The sequence below is a fragment of the Vulpes vulpes genome, chromosome X (genome assembly GCF_048418805.1).
Source record: "Vulpes vulpes isolate BD-2025 chromosome X, VulVul3, whole genome shotgun sequence".
In the NCBI taxonomy this organism is placed as follows: domain Eukaryota; kingdom Metazoa; phylum Chordata; class Mammalia; order Carnivora; family Canidae; genus Vulpes; species Vulpes vulpes.
This window is the reverse complement of record NC_132796.1, coordinates 74810987-74833615: the sequence shown is the minus strand read 5'-3', so window position 1 is coordinate 74833615 and position 22629 is coordinate 74810987. Positions and strand designations below refer to the sequence as shown.

The window sequence follows — 22629 nt, the reverse complement described above, 5'->3', positions numbered from 1 at the left end:
TGAGGCTCACCTTGGGTGTAGAGATTACTTTAAAATAAAATCTTAAAAAAAAACTCAGGTTGTCCAAAACAAAACTAAAAATCTCCCAAACACTTGCTGTGCCTCTCATAATTGATACCTCTGTTAAAGGTATTTCCATTCACATGAATTCCAAAGCTAGAACTACTTCAAAGTAATCCAAACTCCTCTTCTTCATAGTACACATCCAAATCAGTCATTAACACCCATCATATCTGTTCCTTGTTCTCTGTCTCAACACCATAGCTTCACTACAAAGAGCCCATATTTTTTCCATTGGGTTCTTACCAAAGCCTAAGAAATAGTCTGCCTTTCTCCAATCCGTTTTCATTTTGCCTGCAGATTTATTTTCATAAAAAATACACTTTACTATGTTTCTCTTCATCACAAAGTTCTCCTCTGGATCCCTGCATGTTCCATCATGAAATTCAAATCCATACGTGCAGTAGGAAGGTCCTCTATAAACTTAGGTTAATCCACCTTCCCAGCTTCTTCACTCATCCACTCATAGCCTCAGCTAAAAGATGAAAGGGTCAACCAGGAAATTAAGGAAGAATTAAAAACATTCATGGAAACTAATGAGAATGAAGATACAACCGTTCAAAATCTTTGGGATGCAGCAAAAGCAGTCCTGAGGGGGAAATACATCGCAATACAAGCATCCATTCAAAAACTGGAAAGAACTCAAATTCAAAACCTCACCTTACACATAAAGGAACTAGAGAAAAAGCAACAAATGGACCCCATGCCCAGCAGAAGAAGAGAGTTAATTAAAATTCGAGCAGAACTAAATGAAATCGAGACAAAAAGAACTGTGGAACAGATCAACAAAACCAGGAGTTGGTTCTTTGAAAGAATTAATAAGACAGATAAACCATTAGCCAACCTTATTAAAAAGAAGAGAGAGAAGACTCAAATTAATAAAATCATGAATGGGAAAGGAGAGATCACTACCAACACCAAGGAAATACAAACGATTTTAAAAACATATTATGAACAGCTGTACGCCAATAAATTAGGCAATCTAGAAGAAATGGACGCATATCTGGAAAGCCACAAACTACCAAAACTGGAGCAGGAAGAAATAGAAAACCTGAACAGGCCAATAACCAGGGAGGAAATTGAAGCAGTCATCAAAAACCTCCCAAGACACAAGAGTCCAGGGCCAGATGGCTTCCCAGGGGACTTCTATCAAATGTTTAAAGAAGAAATCATACCTATTCTACTAAAGCTGTTTGGAAAGATAGAAAGAGATGGAGTACTTCCAAATTCGTTCTATGAGGCCAGCATCACCTTAATTCTGAAACCAGACAAAGATCCCACCAAAAAGGAGAATTACAGACCAATATCCCTGATGAACATGGATGCAAAAATTCTCAACAAGATACTAGCCAATAGGATCCAACAACACATTAAGAAAATTATTCACAATGACCAAGTAGGATTTATCCCTGGGACACAAGGCTGGTTCAACACTCGTAAAACCATCAATGTGATTCATCATATCAGCAAGAGAAAAACCAAGACCATATGATACTCTCATTAGATGCAGAGAAAGCATTTGACAAAATACAGCATCCATTCCTGATCAAAACCCTTCAGAGTGTTGGGATAGAGGGAATTTTCCTTGACATCTTAAAAGCCATTTATGAAAAGCCCACAGCAAATATCATTCTCAATGGGGAAGCACTGGGAGCCTCTCCCCTAAGATCAGGAAGAAGACAGGGATGTCAACTCTCACCACTGCTGTTCAACATAGTTCTGGAAGTCCTCGCCTCAGCAATCAGACAACAAAAAGACATTAAAGGCATTCAAATTGGCAAAGAAGAAGTCAAACTCTCCCTCTTCGCTGATGACATGATACTCTACATCAAAAACCCCAAAGCCTCCACCCCAAGATGGCTAGAACTCATACAGCAATTTGGTAGCGTGGCAGGATACAAAATCAATGCCCAGAAATCAATGGCATTTCTATACACTAACAATGAGACTGAAGAAAGAGAAATTAAGGAGTCCATCCCATTTACAATTGCACCCAAAAGCATAAGATACCTAGGAATAAACCTAACCAAAGAGGTAAAAGATCTATACCCTAAAAACTACTTTCAGAACACTTCTGAAAGAAATTGAGGAAGACACAAAGAGATGGAAAAATATTCCATGCTCGTGGAATGGCAGAATTAATATTGTAAAAATGTCAATGTTACCCAGGGCAATGTACACGTTTAATGCAATCCCTATCAAAATACCATGGACTTTCTTCAGAGAGTTAGAACAAATTATTTTAAGATTTGTGTGGAATCAGAAAAGACCCCGAATAGCCAGGGGAATTTTAAAAAAGAAAACCAGAGGTGGGGGCATCACAATGCCAGATTTCAGGTTGTACTAGAAAGCTGTGGTCATCAAGACAGTGTGGTACTGGCACAAAAACAGACACATAGATCAATGGAACAGAATAGAGAACCCAGAAGTGGACCCTGAAATGTATGGTCAATTAATATTCGATAAAGGAGGAAAGACTATCCATTGGAAGAAAGACAGTCTCTTCAATAAATGGTGTTGGGAAAATTGGACATCCACATGCAGAAGAATGAAACTGGACCACTCTCTTTCACCATACACAAAGATAAACTCAAAATGGATGAGAGATCTAAATGTGAGACAAGAGTACATCAAAATCATAGAAGAGAACACAGGCAACACCCTTTTTGAACTTGGCCACAGTGACTTCTTGCAAGATACATCCACAAAGGCAAAAGAAACAAAAGCAAAAATGAACTATTGGGACTAAATCAAGCTAAGAAGCTTTTGCACAGCAAAGGATACAATCAACAAAACTAAAAGACAACCTACAGAATGGGAGAAGATATTTGCAAATGACATATCAGATAAAGGGCTAGTTTCCAAAATCTATAAAGAACTTATTAAACTCAACAGCAAAGAAACAAACAATCCAATCATGAAATGGGCAAAAGACTTGAAGAGAAATCTCACAGAGGAGGACATGGACATGGCCAACATGCACATGAGAAAATGCTCTGCATCACTTGCCATCAGGGAAATACAAATCAAAACCACAATGAGATACCACCTCACACCAGTGAGAATGGGGAAAATTAACAAGACAGGAACGACAAATGTTGGAGAGGATGCGGAGAAAAGGGAACCCTCTTACACTGTTGGTGGGAATGTGAACTGGTGCAGCCACTCTGGAAAACTGTGTGGAGGTTCCTCAAAGAGTTAAAAATAGACCTGCCCTACGACCCAGCAATTGCACTGTTGGGGATTTACCCCAAAGATTCAGATGCAATGAAACGCCGGGACACCTGCACCCCGATGTTTCCAGCAGCAATGGCCACAATAGCCAAACTGTGGAAGGAGCCTCGGTGTCCATCGAAAGATGAATGGATAGGGATCCCTGGGTGGCGCAGCGGTTTGGCGCCTGCCTTTGGCCCAGGGCGCGATCCTGGAGACCCGGGATCGAGTCCCACGTCGGGCTCCCGGTGCATGGAGCCTGCTTCTCCCTCTGCCTGTGTCTCTGCCTCTCTCTCTCTCTCTCTCTGTATGACTATCAAAAATAAATAATTTAAAAAAATTTAAAAAAAAAAGAAAGATGAATGGATAAAGAAGATGTGGTTTATGTATACAATGGAATATTACTCAGCAATTAGAAACGACAAATACCCACCATTTGCTTCGACGTGGATGGAACTGGAGGGTATTATGCTGAGTGAAATAAGTCAATCAGAGAAGGACAAACAGTGTATGTTCTCATTCATTTGGGGAATATAAATAATAGTGAAAGGGAATATAAAGGAAGGGAAAAGAAATGTTGGGAAATATCAGGAAGGGAGACAGAACATAAAGACTCCTAACTCTGGGAAACGAACTAGGGGTGGTGGAAGGGGAGGAGGGCGGGTGTTGGAGGGGAATGGGTGACTGGCACTGAGGCGGACACTTGACGGGATGAGCACTGGGTGTTTTTCTGTATGTTGGTAAATTGAACACCAATAAAAATTAATTTTAAAAAAAGTTTTTTAAATCATTCTTATTTCCTTGGTATTGATGGCGATCTCTCCCTTTTCATTCATGATTTTATTAATTAAAGTCTTTTCTCTCTTCTATTTAATAAGGCTGTCTAACGGTTTATCTATCTTATTAATTCTTTCAAAGAACCAACCCCTTGTTTTGTTGATCTCTTCCACAGTTCTTCTGGCCTCTGTTTCATTGAGTTCTGCCCGAATATTTATTAATTCTCTTCTCCTGGGTGAAGGGTTTCTTTGCTGTTCCTTCTTCAGCTCCTTTAGGTGCAAGGTTAGCTTTTGTATTTGATTTCTTTCCAGTTTTTGGATGGAGGTTTGTATTGCGATGTATTTCCCCCTCAGGACTGCTTTTGCTGTATCCCAAAGATTTTGAGTGGTTGTATCTTCATTCTCATTCATTTCCATGAATCTTTTTAATTCTTCTCTAATTTCCTGGTTGACCCTTTCATCTTTTAGCAGGATGGTCTTTAACCTCCACGTGTATGAATTCCTTCCAAATTTCTTCTTGCGATTGAGTTCAAGTTTCAAAGCATTATGGTCTGAAAATATGCAGGGCACGATCCCAATCTTTTCGTATCAGTTAAGACCTGATTTGTGACCCAGTATGTGGTCTATTCTGTAGAAAGTTCCATGTGCACTTGAGAAGAATGTGTATTCAATTGCGTCTGGATGTAAAGTTCTGTAAATATCTGTGAAATCCCATCTGGTCCAGTGTATCATTTAATGCTTTTGTTTCCTTGGAGATGTTGTGCTTTGAATATCTGTCAATTACAGAAAGTGCTGTGTTCAAATCTCCCAGTATAATTTTATTATTATCTAAGTATGTCTTAACTTTGGTTATTAGTTGATTGATGTACTTGGCAGCTCCCACATTAGGGGCATAAATATTCATGATTGTTATGTCCTCTTGTTGGATAGATCATTTAAGTATGATACAGTGTCCCTCTTCATCTCTTACTACTCTTTGGGATAAACTTTAAGTTATGTGATATGAGGATTGCTACCCCTGCTTTATTTTGAGGACCATTTGAATGGTAAATTGTTCTCCAACCTTTCATTTTCAGGCTGGAGGTGTCTTTAGGTCTAAAATGAGTCTCTTGTAGACAGCAAATAGATGGGTCTTGCTTTTTTTTTTTCATTTACCTAACATATTTTTTAATAATAAATTTATTTTTTATTGGTGTTCAATTTACCAACATACAGAATAACACCCAGTGCTCATCCCATCAAGTGCCCCCCTCAGTGCCCATCACCCATTCACCCCCACCCCCCGCCCTCCTCCCCTTCCACCACCCCTAGTTCTTTTCCCAGAGTTAGGAGTCTTTATGTTCTGTCTCCCTTTCTGATATTTCCCACACATTTCTTCTCCCTTCCCTTATATTACCTTTCACTATTATTTATATTACCCAAATGAATGAGAACATACAATGTTTGTCCTTCTCCGATTGACTTACTTCACTCAGCATAATACCTTCCAGTTCCATCCATGTTGAAGTAAATGGTGGGTATTTGTCGTTTCTAATGGCTGAGTAATATTCCGTTGTATACATAAACCACCCGATGTTTATAGCAGCAATGTCCACAATAGCCAAACTGTGGAAGGAGTCTCGGTGTCCATCGAAAGATGAGTGGATAAAGAAGATGGGTCTTGCTTTTTTATCCAGTCTGAAACCCTGTGTCTTTTGATAGGATCATTAAGCCCATTCACGTTGAGAGTTACTATTGAAAGATATGAATTTAGTGTCAGCATAATACCTATTCAGTCCCTGTTTTGTGGATTGTTTCCTTGGACTTCCTCTTTCTTTTACAGGGTCTCTCTTAATAATTCTTTCAGGGATCCCTGGGTGGCGCAGTGGTTTGGCGCCTGCCTTTGGCCCAGGGCGCGATCCTGGAGACCCGGGATCGAGTCCCACGTCGGGCTCCCGGTGCATGGAGCCTGCTTCTCCCTCTGCCTGTATCTCTGCCTCTCTCTCTCTCTCTGTGTGACTATCATAAATAAATAAAAATTAAAAAAAATAATAATTCTTTCAGAGCTCGTTTGGTGGTCACATATTCTTTCAGTTTCTCTCTGTCTTGGAAGCTCTTTATCTCTCCCTCTATTCTGAATGAGAGCCTTGCTGGATAGAGTATTCTTGGCTGCAATTTCTTCTCATTTAGGACCTTGAATATATCCTGCCAGCCCTTTCTGGACTGCCAGGTCTCTGTGGAGAGGTCTGCTCTTCACCTAATTCTTCTCCCCATAAAGGTTAGGGATTTCTTGTCTCTTGCTACTTTAAGGATCTTCTCTTTATCTTTGGAATTTGCAAGTTTCACTATTAGATGTCAAGGTGTTGAACAGTTTTTATTGATTTTAGGGGGAGATCTCTCTTGGATCTGAATGCCTGTTCTCCTCCCCAAGTTAGGGATGTTCTCAGCAATGATTTGTTCAAATACACTTTCTGGTCCTCTGTCCCTTTCAGCGCCTTCTGGAACCCCAATTAAATGTAGATTTTTTCCTTCTGAGGCTGTCATTTATTTCCCTTAACCTATCCTCATGATCTTTTAATTGTTTTTCTCTTTTTTTCTCAGTTTCCTTCCTTGCCATCAGCTTGTCTACTATGTCACTCACTCTTCTACTTCATTAACCCTCGTTGTTAGGACCTCCAGTTTTCATGTAAACATATTTGATGTTTAATTTTGGCCAGATTAGATCCATATTCTGCAGTCATGAAGTCTCTTGATTCCTTTATGCTTTTTCCAGAGCCACCAGTTGCTTTATAATTGTGGTTCTGAATTGGCTTTCTGACATTGAATTGTAATCCAAATTCTGTAACTCTGTGGGAGAGACGACTGTTTCTGATTCCTTTTTTTATGGTGAGTTCTTTCTAGTCACTTTGCTCAGTGCAGAGTGGCTAAAAACAAGTTGTACTTGATAGAAGTGCGAACTCTTCTCACTGCAGTATTGCAGCTGTTCTCTCTTTAAATCTCAGGTGGAATTGTAGGTGTTCAGGATGATTTGAAAGTTATCTAGCTAAGTTCGTGGGGACAGGTGACTTGGGGATCCTACCATCTTGCCCCGCCTCTCTATAAATAGTTTTTTTTTTAAGATTTTATTTATCTATTTATAGGAGACACAGAGAAAGGCAAAGGTATTGGCAGAGGAAGAAGCAGGCTTCCCGCAGGGAGCCCAACGTGGGACTCAGTGCCAGGACTCTGGGATCACGACCTGAGCCAAAGGCAGATGTTCAACCAGTGAGCCCCCCAGATTCCCTTTTAAACAGTTGTCTGAGAACTGGTCCATAGTCTTCGAGTGACTACCAAAAGGTACCAAAGCACCAAAAAGTTTATGAATACCTCCTCTAGAGCAATGCTTTTCAAATGACAGCCTATAACACAACTGAGATTCCTGTGCCCAACCGTTAGAGATTCTAATTGGTGCTAGGCAAGAATCCCCATTCTGAACCAGCATTCCCAGGTGATTTTTATGTAGGGAGTCCTTGGACATTTTTTGGATAGACAATAATTTAGGAATATATTACCTGGGTCATATTATCTGGTTTAGGAGTAAGAAAGCATGCTATACTCAGAACATTTCAAATCATTTGATATAGCAGGAACATAATATAGGTGTGGGTAGGTGGTAAGGCTAGAGGGGAAAGAATTATGGTGCAGAAATTGTAAGAAATATTGGAAGGGATCATTCAAGTTTGTTATTTTGGCAACAAGAATGCAAAATGGAAGATGAGACTGAATCTAGAACCAGGTACATTAGGATGCTATCACCGTAGTTCATACAGTTTTAGTTCCTCAATTTTATGGAAAAGGACACTGAGGTTCAAAGTTCTAGTGGAATTTCTCAAGGTTACACAACTGCTTATTGATGAAATCCATGCTTTCTGAGTGGAAGTTCTCTTTCTAGTACTGAATTCTTGCCAATATATTTTTCTTTTTTTATTGAGGTATAATTAACATACAGTGTTAGTTTCAGGTGTACAATATAGTGATTCAACAACTCTATATGTTTTTCAGTGCTCATCAAGGTAAGTGTACTCTTAACCCTCTTTATCTAATTCACCTATTCCCCCAACCACCCACCTCTTCTCCAGCAATCATCAGTTTTTTCTCTGTAATTGTCTAGTTTTTGTTTGTCACTTTTTTGTTTGGTCCTCTGTTTTGTTTCTTAAATTCCACATATGAGTAAAACAATATGGTATTTGCCTTTCTTTGACTTATTTCACTTAACATTTTACTCTAACTCCATCCCTGTTGTTGCAAATGGCAAGATTTCATTCTTTTTATGGCTGAGTAATATTTCATTATATATGTACCAACCACATCTTCTTTATCTATTCATCTATCAATGGACATTCAGGCTACTTTAGTCAAAAAACTCCCAACAAACCAGTCTAGGACCAGAATACTTCACAGGTGAATTCTACCAAACATTTAAAGACAAGTTAATACCTATCCTTCTTAAACTAGTCCAAAAAATAAAAGAAGGAAAGCTTCCAAATTCATTCTGTAAGGCCAGCATTAGCCTGATACCAAAATCAGATGACAACATTACAAAAAAATAAAACTATAGGCCAATATCTCTGATGAACACAGATGCAAAAATCCTCAACAAAATACTAGCAAACTGACCAACAAAAGTGATTCACTATTTGCTAATCTATCAATGTGCTACATCATATCAATAAGGAAAAGTATAAAAACCATATGACTATCTCAAGAGGTGCAGAAAAAGCACTGGCAAATTTTAACTTATATTCATGATAAAAACTCTGAATAAAGTAAGTTTAGAGGGAATATACCTCAACATAATAAAGACCATATATGAAAAATACACAGCTAACATCACACTCAATGGTGAAAAACTGAGAGCTTTTCTTAGGTCAGAAAAAAGACAAGGATGTGCACTCTCACCAGTTTTATTCCACATAGTACTGGAAGTCCTAGCCACAACAATTAGGCAATAAAAGAAATGAAAGGGATTCAGATTGGTACGGAAGAAGTCTTATTATTTATGGATGACATGATACTATATATAGAAAACCCTAAAGACTCTGCCAAAAAAAAAACACAACAGATAAGTGAATTCAGTAAAGTTACAGGATACAAAGTTGATATAAAGAAATCTGTTGTATTTATATACATGAATAATGAAGTAGCAGACAGAGAAATTAAGAAAATCCCATTTATAATTGTTCTAAAAATAATAAGATACCTAGGAATAAACTTCCAAGGAGATGAAAGATCTATACTTTGAAAACCACAAAACATTGATAAAAGAAATTGAAGATGACACAAACCCAATGGACAGATATTGCATGCTCATGGATTGGAAAAAACAAATATTGTTAAAATGTCTCTACTACCCAAAGCAACCTAGATTTTATGCAATCCCTATTAAAATACCAACAGCATTTTTCACAGAACTAGAACAAATAATCCTAAAATTTACAGGGAAGCACAGAAGACCCCAAATAGTCAGAGCAATCTTGAAAAAGAACAAAGCCCGAGATATGGCAATCACAGATTTCAAGATACACTACAAAGCTGTAGCAGTCAAAATGGTATAGACACAGAACAATGGTACAGAATAGAAAACCCAGAATTTATGGTCCCATGATTTTACGGTCATTAATTGACAAACAACAAAGAATTCAAGAATAAACAATGGGGGAAAAGATAGTCTCTTCAACAAACGGGGCTAGGAAAACTGGGCAGCTACATGCAAAAGAATGAAACTAGACCAATTTCTTATACCATACACCAGAAAGCATAGGCAGTAATTTCTTTGACATCAGTTATAGAAACTTTTTTCTAGATAGGTCTCCTTGGGCAAAGGAAATAAAAGCAAAATTCAACTATTGGGACTATACCAAAATAAAACATCTCCACAGAAAAAGGAACCATCAACCAAACAAAAATACAATCTACTGAATAGGAGAAGATATCTTCCAATGATATATCTAATAAAGTGTTTAATATTCAAAATATATAAAGAACTTACACAACTCAACACCAAAGAAAAACAAATAATCCAATTTAAAAAATGGGCACGTCTGAGACAAAAAAAAAAAAATCCTAAAGGAGAACACAGGTAGCAACCTCTTTGACATCTGCCATAGGAACTTTCTAGACACATCACCAGAGGCAAGGGAAACAAAAGCAAAATGAATTATTGGGACATCATCAAGATAAATAAAAGTTTCTGCACAGCAAAGGAAACAACAAAATTAAAAGGCAACCTTCAGAATGGGAGAAGATATTTGCAAATGACATATATAATAAAGGGTTAGTATCCAAAATCTATAAAAACTTAACCAAACTCAATACCCCCCAAATAAAAAAAAAATCCAGTCAAGAAATGGGCGAAGACATAGACATTTTTCCAAAGACATAGCAATAGTTAATAGACACATGAAAAGATGCTCAATATCACTCATCATCAGGAAATTACAAATCAAAACTACAATGAGATACCACATCACACCTGTCAGAATGGCTAAAATTAACAACACAGGAAACAGCAGATATTGGTGAGGATTCAGCTAAAGGGGAACCCTCTTACACTGTTGGTAGGAATGCAAACTGGTGCAGTCACTCTGGAAAACAGTTTGGAGGTTCCTCAGAATGGTAAAAATATAACTACACTATGATCTAGAAGTTGCAGTACTAGATATTTACCCAAAGGATAGAAAAATACTGATTCAAAGATGCACATGCACCCTGATGCTTATAGCAGCATTATCAACAATAGCCAGATTATGGGAAGAGCCCAAATGTCTGTTGGCTAATAAATGGATAAAGAAGCAGTGTGTGTGTATGTGTGTGTGTAGATATACATATATAATAATATACATATATATAAAGGAATATTACTCAGCCATTAAAAAGAATGAAATCTTTCCATTTGCATTGATATGGATTAAGCTAGAGTATGCTAAGTGAAATAAGTCAGTCAGAGAAAGACCAATACCATATGATTTCACTCATATGAAGAATTTAAGAAACAAAACAGATGAACACAAGGAAAAGAAAAAAAGGAGAAGGAGGCAAACCATAAAAAAGACTTCTGAGAACAGAGAAGAAGCTGAGGGTTGTTGGAGAGGAGGTGAGTAGGATATGGGCTAAATGGGTGATGGGTATTAAGGAAGGCACTTATTGTCATGAATCACCAAATTCTACCTCTGAAACTAATATTATACTATATGTTAACCAAGTAGAATTTAAATAAAAACTTTCAACATTAAAAAATGGATAGAGGACCCAAATAGACATTTTTCCAAAGATGACATAGAGTTGGCCAAAAGACACATGAAAAGATGACCAAAATAACTCATCATCAGTGAAATTCAAATCAAAACCACATGATATATTACTATACACCTGTCAGAATGGCTAAAATAAAAAAAGACAATAAATAAATGTTGGCAAGGATGTGGAGAGAAAGGAACCCTCATTCACTGTTGGTAGGAATGAAAACTGGTGCAGCCCCTGTAGAAAACTGTATGGACACTCCTCAAAAAATTAAAAATAGAATTATCATATGACCCAGTAATTCCACTAATTTACTAAAACATTAATTTGAAAATATATGTGCAACCCTATTTTCCCTGAAGCTTTATTTTTAATAGCCAAGACATAGAAGCATCCCCATATATTTTTAAAAATTATTTTATTTGATCCTCAGTCAAGTTGAAAATGCTTTAAAATTTTTCTACAAGCCACCAGATGTCAGAATGCTATCAATTCCTTTTTAAATTGTTTGGTCAAAGGAGATAAAGAAGCTTTAAAGTGGAGTGGCCCAGAGGCCTGATAATATAATGTTATAAAGATATATATAGTCACCATTATAATTTTTCAATGTCAACAGTGCCACAGATGTTGAAAGACAGTAATTCTGCTTTTTAGGGATTTCAACTAGATATTAAGGGCAGCTAATGTTTTGCCCACATTGCTAAATAATCTTTTCTTTTGACCAATGTACTTCACAGTACCCATCTGAAATTACTGAAATAAGTCTCTGAATCACTTTTAGGTATAATAGGGAGACAGGCGTTGCTTAATTGCCGCATTATGTTTCAGTGGCTAGAAAACATTAAACATATTCTTTTCTCTCTACATAATCCTAGAAATTATGAAAGATTAAATGTTATTTTTCCCCAGCATTCCCACTAGTGAAATAAGTAGTTACAGTGCTTCAAAAGGAGACTCCCAAAATGGAATTGGCAATGTTTCTTACCTCTGAAGTCTATATAACTTCATAAAGATATGGAAAAGAATTTGAGGGTCTGGGCAAATGCCTTGTGGTTACTGTTAAGAATAAAGTGGAATAAAAGTCTGATAGGTTAAATTCTTGAAAGTAACACAATTTTTGTGATTTCCTGGGCAACTTTTTACCTCTTTTTGTACTTTAGTGTGCAGCATAATTAGTGGAACTTCTTAAAATGTTAGAAAGGGTATTGGGGAATGCGAAAGGGTATGTGTATGTATTAAATTATTAATGTACATCACCTAGCCCTACACTGTGTTCCTAAAGGTTTTTAATTGGTAATCTGCATTTGCAACTATAATCAATTTTCCATCCTCTGGGAGTGCATGGTCTCAAATTTCCATTTGCAGGCAACAGATAAGACCCGTGTGGCGGAGGTTGGGAATAGGAAGATGTGTTCAGGCATCAGGGTGCATATGTTTGTGTTTATCTACTAAATTGGTGTCTTTTTACACTCAAAAACCAGATAAAATATCTTTTTTATTATGAATACTTCTGCTCCACTGTGTTACCTCCAATAATTCTCTCTCTCTCTCTCTCTCTCTCTCTCTCTCTCTCTCTCTCTCACACACACACACACACACACATATTCAGGCACTTTTAAAAATCATGTCTTCTAAGGCACAACAAAATGTCAATATGACTTCAGTTTATTAAACAAAACCCCAAAGACCTGAAATAATTCCCATATCTCTTTTAAAAATAACTTAGTTTATACCTATAACATAATATCATCTGGTCTTTCTTAGCTAATATCAGAACTTCAGGCCTCTAAGGGAAGAGAATTTCTTGAGCTTACCAGGAGCATAAATAAGATATACTCTCAGATTCAATTAAGTCATACACACAATTGTATTGCAGATAAGAGAAACATGCTTCATAATTTAAGTGTAGCAATGCTTCTGTATTGATATTATCATAAAGGAATTACTTTTGTTCACAGTTTTATCTGACCTTCATGCAGAAACTGATTAAAATGTTTTTCCCCACAACAATGACAACTGTAAATGAAAGTTGAGATGAAATATATGGCCTAACATCACTGTATAGGAGCTTTCCTGTCTAAAAAACCACCATCACACAGGGAAGAAACCTAAGAAAGCTCATTTCATTTTCTACAATCAACACAATTGCCTTTTATGCAAGGGATATTTCATCATTCGTGACAGCAAGTTGTCACTTTCATGGACAGTTTCAGTGTAGCTTGGTGAGTATTTTATACAGCTTATTCACAAGTATTATTTGTATCAAAGTTACTTGTGACTTACAGCCAGGAAAAATATGGAAATAATCTGATAGGCTATCGTGTATTCTTTATGCATGCTGTGGGAGCACAGAGATTCACTGTAATGGTTGTTCCTTTTGTGTTTTTATAGCTTTTTGTTGGTGACAGGGGTTGAGATGGGTGGGAAGATACAGATGTTTAAGCCTCTCCTTCTATACTATTTAGTGCTAGCTTAATACCATTTGTTTTCCAAAATAACTGTAAAGTCAAAGGAATGGAAGCAGATCAACCAGACTGTCTCAACTCAGAGCAAAGAGGAAAAAAGATAAGATGCTTTCTAGGTAGGTCAGAATAATTTCAGACATTTGTCCAGTAGTCTGCAGATATACCTATTTTCCTCTTATGTATGTCCTTCCTGGTAACAGGATGCAGAAGAGTCCTATATTCCTAGAAATCACTGGTGTTATGGAAATTTTCCTCATCTGGGACTATTTTCTAGAATAGAGGTCAATGTGTTCCATCACCTTTTATGTTAAGGACACTCCATAGGATGCAAGAAAGGGGTATGAACAAATTGAGGGAACAAAATCATCTCACAGATAGAATTTAAAGCACAGAATTAAGAGCTTTTAACTGTGAGAGAACTGAGTAGTCATTTATACCAATCTATCTCTTTGAAAACAAGTCAGAAAATGGAGGCCAAAAAGCATCTATGTGAGATCACACAGTGGCAGAGGTTAGCCTGGAACTCATGTCTCCTGACATAGAACCTAGTACTGTTTTGATACCTTGGTCATGTTAAGATTCAGATCATAGCTCATCTCTCCTGATATGCATTATATTAAAAAAAAACACACAATAAGCTCATGTACTTGTGTCCTTTTCCTGATCACTGCCACACAAGGTTTAATTCTTTTTAGATGGAGGAAGAGGGAATATGATTTACAGCACCCATCATATTTTTGAGAATGTCCCATCTTGATAAGAATAATAGGTTCATTCATTCAAGTGGTGATTTTCAAATAAGTACTATCAAAAGCCTTGTGGTAAAATATGCAAAACTAGTCTGATAAGTATGTCAAGGATATAAAGACCCAACTCAGGCTAATATGGATGGTAAAAAGGGTAACTAGTATATGAATTAGAATTTACCTATTTTTCTATTGTTGATGCTAACAATTTGTTTTGAAATAAAGCCTCCTGTTTTTATTAATGTTAGTGAACTTGTTAAAATTTCAGTAAATCTTTATTTCATTCTAGGAATAAAGGCTGAATCTGATAACTGGTCAGATTAGTTAGCTTAAGGAGGTCTTATTAAGACAAACAAGTGGTTCACTTTCACAACACAAAGGAGGTCTTATTATTCACTTTCACAACACAAAGTGTGTCAAGTTTTTTTTTGAATGGTTTGCCTTTACTAAAGATACTAGCCCTCTTTCAGTTTTTATACAACAAACATTATTTACTAATAATTACCAAAAGAAACCCTCCATGTCACAAAGCAGAAAATATTTTATAAAACCAAACAAGACATATACATGGCAAACAAATACATGAAAAATGCTCAACATCATTCATCATCAGGGTATTACAAATCAAAACTACAATGAGATATCCCCTCACACCTGTTAGAGTAGCTAATTAACAACACGGTAAATAACAGATGTTGGTGAGGATGCAGAGAAAGGGGAACCCTCTTACACTGTTGGTGGGAATGCAAACTGGTACAGCCACTCTGGAAAACAGTTTGAAGGTTCCTCAGAATGGTGAAAATAGAATTACCCTATGATCCAGAAATTGCACTACTAGATATTTACTCAAAATATAAAAAATATTGATTCAAAGGGGCACATGCACCCTGATGCTTATAGCAGCATTATTAACAATAGCCAAATTATGAAAAGAGCCCAAATGTCCATTGACTGATGAACGGATAAAGAAATAGTGGTATATATGTGTATACACACACACGCACACACACACACAGAGAAATATTACTCAGACACCAAAAAGAATGAAATCTTGCCATATGCGATGTTGTGGATGGAGCTAGAGTGTATTATGCTAAGTGAACTAAGTCAGAGAAAGACAAATACCATATGATTTCATTAGTATGGGGGAATTTAAGAAACAAAACAGGTAAACAGGGGAAAGAAAAAAAGAGAGTGAAGCAAACTATAAGAGAGACTTCCCTATAGAAAACAAACTGAGAGTTGATGGAGGGAAGTGGGTGGGTGATGGGCTAGATGGGTGATGAGTATTAAGGAGGGCACTAACTATGATGAGGGTTTTATATGTAAGTAACGAATCATTAAATTCTATTCCTGAAACTGATATTACACTATATGTTAACTAAACTAAATAGAATTTAAATAAAAATCTGAAACATTAAAAAAAATCACATGGTATTAAGAAAAGAGATTATAAAGGTTATAAAACTAACCTTGGAGTGTTTTCTCAATATCTCCAAAAAGCAGACTATGAACAGCTATATTTCACACAAATGGGAAAAAGTTACACATCTTTTAATCTCTGTTTGTAGAAATCATGTCTTAGAAATAGTCTTTTTTTCCCCTCTTCAGACTCAAATTGAATGCATGGCTCAAGAAATATGGTTGCCCCAAAGCAAACATACAGGCATGGAGAGAGCACATTTCACTGCTCTCTGAAAGCTACAAGTGAAGAATATTTGGAACCCAAGACTCCAAGGACTTAAGAAATACAGAGAACTGGAGAAATAAATTACTTCTTTGTCTTCATGAAGCTGTCTATCATTAATTTAATTCACTGAACTTTGCTTAGTATACCATTCCAAATAGATCACATTTTAGAAGCAATGGTTAATTGGTTAAACCTCCAAACAAATCTCCCAGCAACATTTGAAAACCCTGAGAGTGAATAAAATTTATGAGGATCTAAGATAATTTAGGTTTCTAGGTTCCAGAAATAAGGGTAAGACTGAAGATTTCTGCTGCATTTCCAAAAGATGGACTTTCAAGAATGCTTTTCCTTTATTTTCAATTCCTAACACTAACTCAAAGGCTGATCCTGGATATGGCCTAAACCAGAAGAATTTATAAGTGGAGGATAAATAACTCCACAAAATGTGCCTTTTACACATTTGTCAGAAAGTTCAGGGGTACCACTGACCCACAAAGAAACAGTGTGCAAAAAGTGGAGAAGACAAGAAGCCTAAGTAGGGTATGTGTGTGTGCAGTGAGGGGGGGGGTATTAAACCATGTAGAACTTTTCAGTTAGTGTGTTTTCAAAATGCTATAGAGACCTAGAAATCACTATGAATGGAAAGTTCCATTTGTACAATGAGTGGAGAGCCAGGTGTCGTGCATCATGGGCAGAGGACAAATGAGGATTCAAAATTCCTCACAGCCCTCATTTTTCTCTTTTCAGGTATGATAGAATAGAAACGTATTTCAAAAGAATCAAATAAAACATTTTATCACAAAAAAATTCACCAGGCTCATTAAGCAACAGTCACATAATGTATGACTAGTATAAACTCTAAATAATCCTGCTTCCTTTTTCCTACAGTTTTCTCATGGTTATTTGGCTGGTAATCTCAATTGATTAGGACACAATGCTAATGAACCAAGGGTTAAAGGTATAATTTCTATTGTCAGATGTTCTCTTCCCACATGGTTAATTGGCTTTTTTCATTCTATGGCTACAGACTATATCCCCAGCAGCCAGCTTACAATTACATGCCATTGGTTAGAGGATGCATTTCTGTGCTAATTCCTCTGACTAAAAAATACTTTATAGCTTGTGCTTTTTGTCCCACTGGAAGTAATTCAGCAGCATTACCTGTGTGGTGTGGCTAGATGGCTTAGTCAGTTAATCGACTCTTGGTTTCAGTTTAGGTCATGATCTCAGGGTCCTGGATTGAGGACCCAGTGTTGGGCTCCATGCTCAGCGGGGAGTCTGCATAAAATTCTCTCCCTATCCCTCTGCCCCTCCTCCTTCTCTCTCTCTCCCTAATAAAATAAATAAAATCTTTTTAAAAATAGTACCTTGGCAGTCTTAAAAGATTATTGCTATAGACAAATGCAGTGAAGAAGGGGTATGTGTCTTATTTGGCTCAGGATACTACTAAACACTACCATAGACCAGGTGGTTTAAACAACAGTAATTTAGTTATGAAAGTACTAGAGGCTGATAAATCCCAGGTCAAGGTGCCAGCAGATTAGGCATCTGGTGAGTATCCTCTTCTTGGCTTACGGATAGTGGCCTTCTCCCTGTGTCCTCACATGATGAAGAGAACGAAAGAGAGAGAGCATGTGTGTACTCACTAGAGCTTTTGTCTCTCTACCTCTTCTCATAAGGGCACTAATCCCATCATGGTGCCCCCATCACTACCATTAGAAATCATCTAAACCCAATTACCTCCCAAAGGCCCACTTCTAATTAACATCACACTGGGGGTTAGGGTTTCAACATACGAATTGGATGGGAAAGAGATACAAACATTCAGTCCATTATAGGCTGCTAGTGTGATTCCTCTATAGCAGTGTTTCCCAAAGGTGGCTCTTGCAGCCGCCTGCATTCAAATCACCTAGAGTTCTAGTTAAAATGCACATTCCTGGGCCCTCCCACCAGATATAGAGTAATAGCACAATTTCTAGAGGTTCACTTTATAATAAGTTTCCTTCTCCCAGGTGATTCTAATTACATTAAAGTTTGAGAATCACTGCCTACAACAGTAGTTCTTAATAGGTGGTTATCAGAATCCCCCCAAAAACCTTCATTAAAATCCACATGCCTGTGCCACAGCATCAGGCCTACTGAGTTAAAAATCTCTTCTGGGGATAGGCCTGAGCATCTGTGGTGGTCATAATAGAAGATTCCTCAGTGTGCATAGACAGTAACTGAGGCAGGCACACAGAAGTTAAGTGACTTGCCCAGAATCACAGAGCTAGTAAGTGATGATCCTGCAGTGCAATAGAGTAATTTCTATAATAGAGTACTGCTGCCCTAGAGATTGATTTCAAATTCTTTCAGGGACATCACATCTTATTGTATTTTTTAAAGATTTATTTATTTTTTTAGAGAAGTAGGGGGGAGGAGAGGGAGAAAGAATCTAAGCAAACTCTGAGTTTACTGTGGAGCCCAAGGCAGGGTTCCATCTCACAACCCTGGGATCAGGACCTGAGCTGAAACCAAAAGCCAGATGCTTAACTAACTGTGCCACCGAGGTCCTCCGGGAAGGACATCACAGTTTTAGAATGTTCTGATCCTCTCACATAGCAAGGCTTACAGAGCTTGAAAGGATGCTACCCTTCCCTTCACTGTGTTCAGAATTGGAGAGCTGTTTTTCAACAACCTAAGACGGATTAACTCATGAGTGAAGAGAACAGCAACTAAAAAAAGAAGAGGTGCACAAGGTTCTTAGTCAAATGTCCTCAGTCCTACTTAAGAGAAAAACACAGAAAACTGCTTTTAGAATTAAGGGAAAAATGCTTAGACTTAGACTCCAGATTTTTCCAAAGCAAAATAAGTGGGAAGCCCATCATAGACAACAAAATGCTTTGGGTCAAATTAAAGCATTAAAAATTAATGCTTACATGATACCAAGATGCTTGACTTTACTACCCAAAGAAAATTCTCAGGGTGTTCAGATAAGTTTGGTTTTTTTTGTTTTGTTTTGTTTTGTTTTTGTGTGTGTGTGTGTGTGTTGTTTTTTTTTTTTTTTTTTTTGTGACCTGGCAGCTGGCTACTGCAGGAGATGAAATTTTGCAGTGCCAATAGCAGTTTAACTTAATAGTAATAATTTAAGAACTGGGAGGAGCTGGATACATTGGAAATTTAGACTAATTTAAGCAATATCTTTCAAATTCTGACCTGAGAAACTTGTTTACTGAAAATTAGGGTGGGGTGGGGGAAAGAGGTGTATTTTAAAGGCAGAAAAATCTATTGGGGAGATTTGGAGGAGCCAAAAGAGCAAGAGGGAAAATATATGTGCACCAAAACCTACTTGAGCCACTTTTCTTAAACTAGGGTTTGTTCTGTGCTACTTTCGGCACCATTTGTATCAGATCTCCCTCTACCTCCCCCATTTACAAATGCCTTGTGATGTGCAGCATTTCTAATTAATCTCCCAAACTACCTGGCTCTACTCTTCTGACACAATTTCAGTTATACCTGACAACACAGAAAGGCACAAAACACGAATATAAAAACAAAGCAAAACATGATCACCTCTAACCATATTCAGGATTGATGTGATTGAATTTTGCTGTGACCTCCATAGTGGAAAGCTGCCCTGCCACTGGTCTATTTTATGATTTTCTTCTCCCAGCCCTTTTTGGCCTCTCACTTTACATGTCCTCACTGTAATCCTTCTTCCATTATGTCACCTCCTATATAAACATCCGTGTTTTGTCATGGCTTCTACATTTGAACAGCCATTCATTTTATAGACATAACAAGTAAATACATGGTCCTGCAAGGATTATTACAGTTGTATTTCAGGTCTGCATACTTTACAATGTCAACAAGAGAGACCCATTAATTTAAAGTTTTGTGTTCAGTAGGGGAGCCATATAATATTCTACATATATTTAGTTCTCCAGAATGTAGCTTAATCAATCTGGCACCTCAGGCAACCTGAAATACTGAAGGCGACATAAAAGTAAGATTGTCAGACCAAGAAATTTTATGTCCACCGACAAGAGTTTAGCTGCTTTGGAGGTATACATATTTAGAGGATTTTAGTAAATTCAGTTATAGGAAAAAGTCAAACTGATGTGTATAATGGGTACCAAGGGAGAGAGAAGTCTGTGCTTAGGACCCCAAGGCAGGTACTTCCAGGTTCTAATCCTTCCTGCCAACCTTGACCAGCACTACAGTGGTTTCAATGACATTTTCTACCTCTAAGTGTCATTAGGCATGTATAAAGTGAATGCGTCATGTAGGAAAACTTGCAGTACCACCTTGAGCCAACCAGTGACCTCTGCATTTCAGTTTTGGCACCTGCCAAGGGGGCTGGGTAGTTAAGCTACTTGCTTATAGATGCCTTTGAGCCCTATGATTTTAGTACCATGCTCTGGTTTATCTTAGAAGGGCTGTTCTGAGGCTCAAATGAAATATTTGATATATAAGGGCTATAAAAGTTTTAAAAGTGCTATACAAATGTAAAAGTGTTTCAATTATGCATCTCCAAATATAACCAACAACATGTACATGTTCTCCAAAACCAAGCAAATGGGTTTCTGGGCTTCGATTTCTGATTAGTCCCAAGACATATGATTTTACTTTGTTCTAATTTTCAGAAGTAAAAAGAGCAAAAAGTTCAAATTATGATCTTTATTAAGAAGGTTCTAAGCCATTTAGAAATGCTGGGCACATAAATGGCTAAGCCAATCTTTTCACTACTGTGTGGGCCCCCTGAATAGCTTTTACTGTGAAGACTAATAAAAATGATAGGAGAGTTGAAACTGAGAAAGATTAGATTAAATTTCAATCTATATTCTGCAATGGTTTGTGATGGGGAGGACACTTTCATATACGCTTCTAATCTTTTCACATGGTTTATAGACCAGCTATTAGTTAATAGGTTTTGGCATGAGATTAATATTTAGGTATTTGAAAATTCATGTGCTGCATGCCTCCTGTGTATATAGCAAGGAGCTAAATCTGCATATTTACTTCAGGAACACTGGGGTCCAAAGGCAGGCCCAGGATCCTATTTACACAAAGGAAACTAGCTAGGGCCTCTCTAAGTGCTCAAGAGAAACACTGCAGAAGACATTCTTTTATTATATAAACAACCAGTAATATCTCAACAGGGGCCACACACTGACTAATTGCTGGGAACACAAAAATGAAAAAGAGATGCCATTATCTTGAGAGTTGAAACATTCTAAAATAGAGACTTCTTTATCACTCTAAAAAGAATCCTTATACCTATTTAAAAGTTACTCCCCATTGACCCAGCTCCATGCCCCAAGCCCAGTCCTAGACAACCACTAATATTACTATCTCTTTTGATTCTCCTATTCTAAGCACTTCATATAAACGGAATTATATAATACATGGCATTCTGTATCTGATTTCCTTCACTTAGCATAATGTTTTCAAATCTCATCCATTTTGTAGCAAGTATCAGTATTGCATTCCTTTTTTATTGATGAATAATATTCCACTATAGGTATACACTACGATTTGTTTATCCATTCATCAGCTGATAGACATTTGGGCCATTTTCACTTTGTAGCTATTGCGAATAATCTTATCACCTCTTACATTAGTTTTTACATGTGTACATCACTAAGCACTGGTCCAGACATTAAAAGATGTCATTCTTTATTTCCCAATCCCTTCCCAAGTCACCAAAAATTAATAAAACATATACAGAAAAAACAGATAATAGCTTGGTACGTAAGCTATTCATATGCATGAATACCTATTCAATAGGTATGTAAGAGGCACTTAAATATTTCCTGATTCAGTGAATTAATGAATTATAGAAATCTTTCCTTCAACCTTTGCTTCCCCTTTCAATCACATCCTTATCAGTGCCACCTGGACACTAGGTCATAAAATGTTAGAGCTGGAAAATAGCATGGAGCCCAGGATTCATTAATTCAACAGTGGTTCCCACAAAAAGAGCTTATTAAAAAATCTATTTCTGCTCCCCCCACCCACATAACTTCCAGTTAATTCAATAACTTTTGGGGGTGAGGCCACAAGAAGCTGCCTTTGTAACAAGCACCCCAGGTAATTTCAATGCATCCTAAAGTTTGAGAATTATTTAGTCCAATCCTTTCATTGTATAGAAGAGGAAATTTAGGGGAAGTGACATGCTCAAGGTCACAGAGTATGGGAGAGAGAGAGTCACAGGGAGCTGAGGTTATGAATCCCAATATAGTACTTTTCATTGCCTTGGGTACCTCCTTTATTAAATTCCTATATTTTCCCTGTGAATATACACTTCTCTCACAGACTTCCTCTATAAGTGTCAGTGTCTGACACATCTTAAATGCTCAATAGCTATCTTTTTTTTTTTTTTTTAGTTTGGTCCTGTGTGAACCAGATAACAAAAGGGTCTCCTATTTTGGCAGTATTTG

At 37.2% G+C, this 22629-nt stretch overlaps 1 protein-coding gene across 1 annotated transcript in view; it reads right to left on the bottom strand.

Moving 5' to 3' along the window:
- IL1RAPL2 (interleukin 1 receptor accessory protein like 2) overlaps positions 1-22629 on the bottom strand; it is a 1296043-nt gene that overhangs the window by 1257602 nt on the left and 15812 nt on the right. The gene's annotated exons all lie outside the window — the stretch shown is intronic.